Below are 8765 nucleotides of genomic sequence, written 5' to 3'. Positions count from 1 at the left end.
TGCATACACCCAAAGTGAAAGTGGTCAACGACAAAAGTTCTTTTTTGATGATATGTGCTGTTGTATCGGCAATTGAATAAAACATTATGAATGATATGGTCTCCATTACCCATCTCATGACATATGTCTCTTTCCCAGTTACTGGCGGAATGCAGTAATGAAGAGAAAAAGATAACAAGAACAGGAGAAAAAGTTCATTATAAATATAAGGCCAATGAGGTAGCAATTACTTTTAATAAAACTTATTATTATTATTAACATCATTATTGATATTACTATTTCATTTTGGTAGAAGAACTTAGGAGGGAATTCTGCTACAAAAGACTAAAAGCACCTGTCACTAGAAATTCTTCAAGACTGCAGCAAAACCCATAGGCAAAACCAGATACCATTTGACACTGGTAAAACCCACAAACGTTTTTAAAGGAGAAAATGTTCCCTAACTTTGTAACAACAGACCCTCGTCATTCTCTAGAGAGAGAGAGAGAGAGAGAGAGAGAGAGAGAGAGAGAGAGCGAGAGAGAGAGAGAGAGAGAGAGAGAGAGAGAGTAGCATAAGAGCAGCGACTGCAGTCAACAGTCGTAGTAGAGGCAGCGAGAAAAGGGACCTATCACCAAATCGCGTGCAAACACCGCCTCTTCAGACCGCTCCGTCCCTTCACTATATCGAAGGTTTCTTTCATGAATAATTAGTTCTATTTGATCCTTTCAACGTGGATCGTTAACTAAGACACATTAAAAGTATAGGAAAATTCACCAACTCTAAATAAAAGACACGGGAGAACCAAAGAGGGACACCAATTCGTTATATCGGGGTCGTTGCTTCTTAGTGATAGTGAAGTGAGGTAGTTTTGATAAGCTGGAACCAGTTGAGGAAAGTCTCGTTTAAGACGTATATTACTGGGTGGGAAAAAACGTCTTTCGTTCGTTAAAGTTGGTTAACATAAAATGATTTACAAAATTAAGTTTCGTAAAATCGGTAAAAAAAATTGCCTAACTCTAGTTACGAATCCACTTAGAATTTTCTTAAAGTAGCCGCTTCTTTTAGAAATACAGTCGAAATTTGTTTCAGAAGGAACTGCCTGAATTTTTCAGGGACGAGAAAAAATCGTCTCGGAAACTCGTTCTGGCATTTGTAATCGCTCTTTGTGAACACGAGTTAGATCTAACTGTGGCGATGCTTCGGCACGAAATCTTTTTTACTTTTTTTTTCCTTTTTTTTTTCTTTGGTGCTATTATTGTTATTTTGGTATTTACCCTCCGGATAAGATGGGAAGCAGAAACCATAAGGGTTGAATTACACACGCACTGATGTATTGTATTTATATAAATTTGAGGTGTAACAAGCCAGAGAAAATATGACATTAAAATACCATTATTAATTGACATTGCTGTGTGCAACTGTACCCAATAACTGAACTATTTGTAAGATTGATATTCTTCCCAGAAGTATAAAATAAAAAATTAATCATCATAAGCCACATTAATTGTTCTAACTACCATGAAGAATGATATGCAGATTAAGACGTCGGTGAAAATATTCTTCAGTTATCTAAAAGAGAAGGAATAACATTTGATTATTTATAACTTCAGCTGGTAGTGAGAAAAAGTATTAGGCTACAATATTTTTCCTTTACTGTTTTTCAACTCTTATCAGGATATCCGAATCTATTTGATTCATTTATTAACATACACAGATCTATATATTATATATATATATATATGTATATATATATATATGTGTGTGTGTGTATATATATATATATATATAAATACATTTATGTATAAGTATATATATATACATATATATATATATATATATATATACAAATTTATGTATAAGTATATATGAATATATATATATATATATATATATTATATATATATATATATATATATATAAAGTATACATGAATATGTGTGTATATATACATGTATATTTATATATATTATATATATACATATATATATATATATATATATATTCATATATACTTATACATAAATTTATATATATATATATATATATATATACATATATAAAGAGTACAACAGTCATTGTCACTATATCAACATCACCATCACCATCACCATCACCATTAGCCATAACTACTACACTGCAGGACAAACGCCTCAGACATGTCCTTCCACTTGCGTCTGTTGGTGGTCTTTCTATTCCAGTCTATACCCGCAAATTTTCTTAGCTCGTCAGTCCATTGTCCTTTCTTCCTTCTTCTAATTTCATTCAAGTACATTATACCTTAATTTATTTATTCTATTTTTTAAAGTAACTCGACAAGATCTTCCCTATACAGGGTTCTACCATTGTATGATACCAAAGTTCAGTTCCCACCATCACCAGTCTGCAGTGGCCTGCATGGTGATGCAAAGTGGCCAAACCCCAGACAAATAAAACAACCCTGTCTCGGCCCCCAGCCCCCCAGCGGCAATGGAACAACTGCCAAAGGTGGCGGGCAGATACATGACAATGCAGGGTGTGTTAGAATTCTGTGGATTAGAACAAGCTACCTTAGGAAACTGAATCTTGCCTCGTATATTTACTTATATATGTATTGTTTCCTTATTGGGGTTATGCTTGTTTTGGAAAATAGCTTATCAAAAATTCATCACTGTTGGTCGTAGTTGTTCTGATGGTTTCTGTATTTATAAGGAATGGGTTTTGTTCCGTGATGGGCGGCCAGCTCTATGCGGGGCTCACTGTGTGCTGTAGGAGAGATGGCGACTGTATGGGGAGAGTCCGTCTTGCTCATGTTGGCTCAACTCAGAACTGGGTAGAGTGTCAGGCATTTTTCATCAGGGAGAGATAGCCAGGTTCAAAATAGATCTAATTCAGATCAGCCTCGGGTGTCAGCTAAAAGTCGAGGCTTGATATTCAAGATGTTCAGTTCTAAGGCAAATTCGTCTTCACAAGGCAAATCTTTTTCTAGTCCCCTATAAGCAGATATCGCAAAAAGAGAGGGTCATTTGGTATCCGATTGCCTTAAATTACAACAAAGAAGGCAAAGTCACTATGGTCTACGGCAACTGGATTTATTTTAATTGTAATGATTTGCCCTAAGTTGATAATTCTGTGCATACATTCTAAAAGATTAACAAGTCTTGTTACTGCTCCTCATGATTTGGCGAGACGCGGATGCTTCCCAGATTCTTTTGATGGCATACACTTTACACTTTGCCGTTTTCTGATTATTCTTCTGTTGGTACTAATGTACTTATGAAAGGAGTAAGAGTGTTTCGAGTACACTCCGGTTTTGTTTCCTAATTCAACAGGAAATTCCTGGCTTGTTTCCACTTTCTACAGTTACCCGTTCAATTAGTGAAAATAAGACTCATTGTAATGACATCATTAATAATGTTAATTAGGCGAACTATTCTTAACCTAATGGAGTAGAGTCACAGATATTTTCTAGGTGAAATCTTTTCAGAAAACAAACGGGTGACCGGATTTTTCTTATCTACTCACAAGATCTATCGATGAAAGCAATATAGGCCAAGAGTCAGTTTGCTATTACACCAATTATGGTGTTTTCATGTGAAAATGGAGACCAGGTGATGTTCCAGCTGATGATGATTGGACTGTTAAAAGTCAGATTAATATTTCGAGTAGTCACTGGTCACATAAATTCAGTTTGGCCACTGATGCATTAATGTTAGGTCACCTTGGTGTAAATAAGACGTACCAGAAGATACTTGAGGATTTCGCTTGCCCTAATTCTTTTTTAAATGTAGTTGAATGTTATAAGTCATGTCAAATATATTAGATGGTTGATAAGCCTTATCAAACTTTGTCTGAAGCCCCTTTTGCAGCCTATACTGGCTTTTGGAGAACCATTTAGTAATGATTTTCATGCTTATGTAGGTCCATTACCTAAGACAAGTTCTGGTGATCAGTATGTTAACAGTATATGTTGACTGTCAAGTGTGTATCTATAAGATTTCCAGAGGATATTCCTTAGAGAAATATCAAAGCTAATATTACTATCAAGGCCCTAATTATGTTCACTTCCTTGATGAGTTAGCCAAAGTCTGTTTCCGTCTGCTCATGGTTCGAGTTTTATGTCAGGTCATTCAAGACAAGAAAAGCATTAATTATGTATGAAGCAGTATAGGTCGTCAGCATATCACCAAGAAAGTCAGGGTGCTATTAAGTGTTTTCATAAGATTTTTAAAAAAGCGCAATCAGAACATACTGCTTTGGCACTGAGAAAGACTGGGATTAAGTCATTATTTATTCTTATTTGCACTTAGAGAGTCAGCACAGGAGTTACTGGGTTTTAAGCCCTTTTGAACCTGATTTCTGTAATTTTATAAGGAGACCATTAAAGCTCATGAAAAAAGAGCTACTCTCACTCAATAAATTTCTTGTATGTTTCAGACTTTTGGATTAAACTTTCTAGAGCATTTAAAATTGCAAATCAAGTCCAGAACTACCTCAAAATTCAATGAAAACAAAATATGATCAAAGTTTTGTAGCACGTTCATTTAAGCCTAATGACAAAGTATTAGCTCTACTTCCAATACCTGGAAAGCCACTGTAAGCCAAATATTATGTCTCTTATGTCATTGAAAAGAAAATGGGTCTCCACAATTGTTTTAAAACACCTTATCGATGAAAAGAAAAAAAAATGCGTTATATTGACATGTTTAAACGGTACTGTCAAAGGAGAGGTAAGAATATATATAATCTCTGACCGGACCGAAATTAGTTAAGATTTGAAGCAAATTTTGATGTACATTCTAATACAGTAAAACTTTATCATTCCAATGTCCTGAAAAACTTGAGATGCCTTCACAACTGAAGGTCATTAAACAATTAATTGATGGATATATATATATTTTTTTCGATGTTCCTTCAAAGATTGAGAAAATATTTCATGGTATAGATGTTATTGCCGTTCAACCCATCAAACAGCATCCTTACAGATTGAATCCCAGGCAATAAAATATCTTGAAGAAGAGATCAAACACTTTCAAGGAAATGACATTATAGAACCTAGTAAGCGTGATTGGCGCTTATCATGTATACAGTATTAACTTCGAAGCCCGATAAAAGTTATTGAATGTCAACAGAAGTCTTATCTATACCCAGGATTATTATTATTATTATTATTACAAGCTAAACTACATCCCTAGTTGAAAAAGCAGAATGTTATGACCGCAAGGGGTTCGTTAGGGAAAATAGTCCATTGAGGAAAGGAAATAAGGAAATGAATACACTACAAAAGCAGTAATGAACATATTAGAGTAAAATATTTCAGGAACAGTAACATGAAATTAAATCTTTCAAATATAAATTATAGAAACAGAAAAAAAAACAAGATGAGAAAAATAAGATAGAATACTGTGCCCGATTGTACCCCTCAAGCTAGAGAGCTCTAACCCATAGCAGTGGAAGGCCATGGTACAAAGGCTATGGCACTACCATGACTAGAGAACAATGATTTGATTTTTGGATGTCCTTCTCCTAGAAGAGCTGCTTACCATTGGTAAAGAGCCTCTTCTACCCTTACCAAGAGGAGAGTAGCCACTGAATCATTACATTGCAGTAGTTAACCCCTTGAGCTCAGACAAATTGTTTGGTAATCTCAGTGTTATCAGGTGTATGAGGACAGAGGAGAATGTGGAGAGAATGGGCCAGACTATTCAGTGTCTGGGCACGCAAAGGAAAAATTAACCTTAACCAGAGAGAGGGATCCAATGTAGTACTGTCTGGCCAGTCAAAGGACCTAATAGATCTCTAGCGGTAGTATCTCAACGGATGGCTGGTGCCTGACCAACCTGAATTAATGACATCGGGAAAGCCAAGTCTGTGAAGAAAACACTGATAAGCGACCCCTGAATACGAGGGTATCTGAAGTTTCAGATTGTGTTAACTTGAATCACTGTTTCAGTAAAATGTTGAGCAGTTTCGGGTGAAGAACTTTCCAATGACTCTCCAGTATTTTTCTTAATTCTACCATTAGAAATATTGATGGCTTTTTGGTCTTTATTAATGGTGGCATCATATACAGATAAGACTGGCATGAGCGCATGAAGATAAACAGAAATGTCTTCAAACGTTTGGGTGATGCAAAATTGGCAGTCGATCTGGGTAAAATTTCAAATCAAAATCAGGAAAGCAAAAATTGAAAGTTTTAAAGGAGTTAGCTCTCTTTTCATACTATCATTGTAAGGTTGACTATATGAATATGAGGAAATTAATGTAGAATAAAAGTTTTACAGATTCCCTTGCGTGGCTTGATACATACATAGGCTATATACAGTACATGCATACACAGATACTCACGGATCTTTTTTATCCCAACCGCTATCCTTAAATTAAATCAGTCGGTTGTCTAGATGCGTCTCCTTTAACTAACTCATCGAAAGCATCTTCGTACTCCAAGAAGTGATTTTATTTGCTGGTATGGTGTAGACCAGGGTCAGATTAAACCTGATGATGCTAAAGTATGTAGTATTCTTTCCTTTTCCCCGACCAAAAAGACATCTAGTTTAAAAAAACACAAGCATTTTGCCTGGTCTGATGAATATGGACTTTCTTTTATGAAATTCAAAGCAGTTTCGAAGGATTCTCCAGTGTGATTGTACAAGATCCTGATTTTAATTGCTAAATCTGAATAGCCGTGGCTGCCAGTGACACTTCAACAGGTGTTAGGAGGTTTAGGATGGTGTTGATCACTTTGTTTTTTTCTCATGAAATATAACAAAAATCAAAATAAATTACTCTACAATAGAGCAAAAAAATCAGATCAATTACAATAGAGAAAGAATGTTTAGCTCTGATTTTGGCATTACAGCATTTTAAAGTGTATTTAACTTTATCAACTTCTATAACTATGTACAGTGATCATAATAATTTTGTGTTTCATCATCATTTAAAAACTGATAAGGAGATTGATATTACAAAATATGATTTAGAGATTAAACATGGCAAAAGTGAAGATAACTTAATTGCTGATTGCTTATCAGTAAAGTAAAACTATAGGTAAAACACTCTATTGTTGTATGTAAGTTAGTTTCGTATGTCAATTCTGTAGAATTGTAATGTAGAGGAATTTAATCATAAGGAAGTTTTAATGGAAACTTTTTTTTTTTCCTTGAAAGAGTTGGAATATCATATATAATTGTTGACAGTGCAAAACTTTGTTTGCTTTTTTTTGTTGTATATGGTTTGGACACTTGTTTATTGATGATTCGTCGAACTTATTTTTTCCTTGAAGAGTTGGAATATTGTGTATAATTGATGACAGTGTAAAACTTTGTTCGCTTATTTGAGATGTCCTGGTTTTAGAAAGTTGTTTATCGGTAATTCATTACTGTTAGTGCTAGTTGCTCTGGTGGTTAATGTACTGATCTAGTGTGGGTTAATTGCTTCCTGATTGGTGGACAGTGCTGTGTTGGGACCACAGTCACCACAGTGCTCTAGAGGAGACGTTGGAGACTGTATGGAAACAGTCCCTTCTCGGGCATGTTAGATCAACTCGGAATTTGGATTTGGAAGGACACAACTCAAGATGGGACATCTGAAGAAATGTTAGACAGCCTGAGCCATCATATACGGACTGAAATGCAACTCTGCTCATTTTTTTTTTTCATAAGTTAGTTAACCTTTTCGTTCTCTTTCCAGTTGTAATAGACCTTGCAACTCTCACATTTTCTATGAATAAATTTTCCTCTCTCTCTCTCTCTCCTCTCTCTCTCTCTCTCTCTCTCTCTCTCTCTCTTTTCTGGTTCTAATAGAGCTTTCGATCATTACACATTTTCTTTATATATATATATATATATATATATATACAAATATATATATATATACAAATATATATATATATATATATATATACAAATATATATATATATATATATACAAATATGTATATATATATATACAAATATATATATATATATATATATATATATATCTTTGATTTTCTCTTTGTCTACTCTTCCAATTTTCAAGATTTTAAAAGGCCGCTCATGAATGGCAGAGGCAAGAAACAGTGATATTGGCCCTAGCAAGCAGGATAATGCCTTAGAGACTGACCATATTATATACATATGATCAGCGCCCTAGTACACTCTCAACCTAAGTTAGGACCAGGGAAGGTCTGACAATGGCTTCTGATGACTTAGCAGGTAGACTATGGACTCCCACAAATCCCCATCTTTAGTTCACGAGGATGGTGAGGTTCCAGACACTAAAAAACTAATGAGGTTAAGTAGGACTCGAACCCCATCCCGGCGATCAATATGCGGGGATGCTAGGTGAATTAGATATTGTTAGAGATAAAGAGAGAGAAAGAGAGAAATAACTTATTTAAAGAGAATAAAATAGCTGTAAGGAAAAATATATGCAGTAGAGAGAGAGAGAGAGAGAGAGAGAGAGAGAGAGAGAGAGATTTTCTGTGATAGGGTGTGTGTTAAACCTACAGTATTCAGAGAAAACATCACAAAATAAGTAATTAAATCATACACATTTTGACACTAGTTTCATGCAAAATGGATATAAATTGACCCCGATATAGTAAAAAGGCGTATTTTCACGATTATGTTGACCTTGACCTTTAGATTGACCTTTGACCATATCAATCTGTCCTTGGAGCATGGCCGATCATTCCAGCAAATTTCATGAGATTCTGTTTAATAGTTTTCGAGTTAAGTGGATTACAACAAGCAAACATACAAACATAAATAAATGCACGCCTAAAAAAATATAAACTTCTGGTGAAGGTAATGATGATGTAGCAA

Source organism: Palaemon carinicauda, chromosome 7 (assembly GCF_036898095.1).
Source record: "Palaemon carinicauda isolate YSFRI2023 chromosome 7, ASM3689809v2, whole genome shotgun sequence".
Classification (NCBI taxonomy): Eukaryota; Metazoa; Arthropoda; class Malacostraca; order Decapoda; family Palaemonidae; genus Palaemon; species Palaemon carinicauda.
This window is presented reverse-complemented; position numbering follows the sequence as displayed.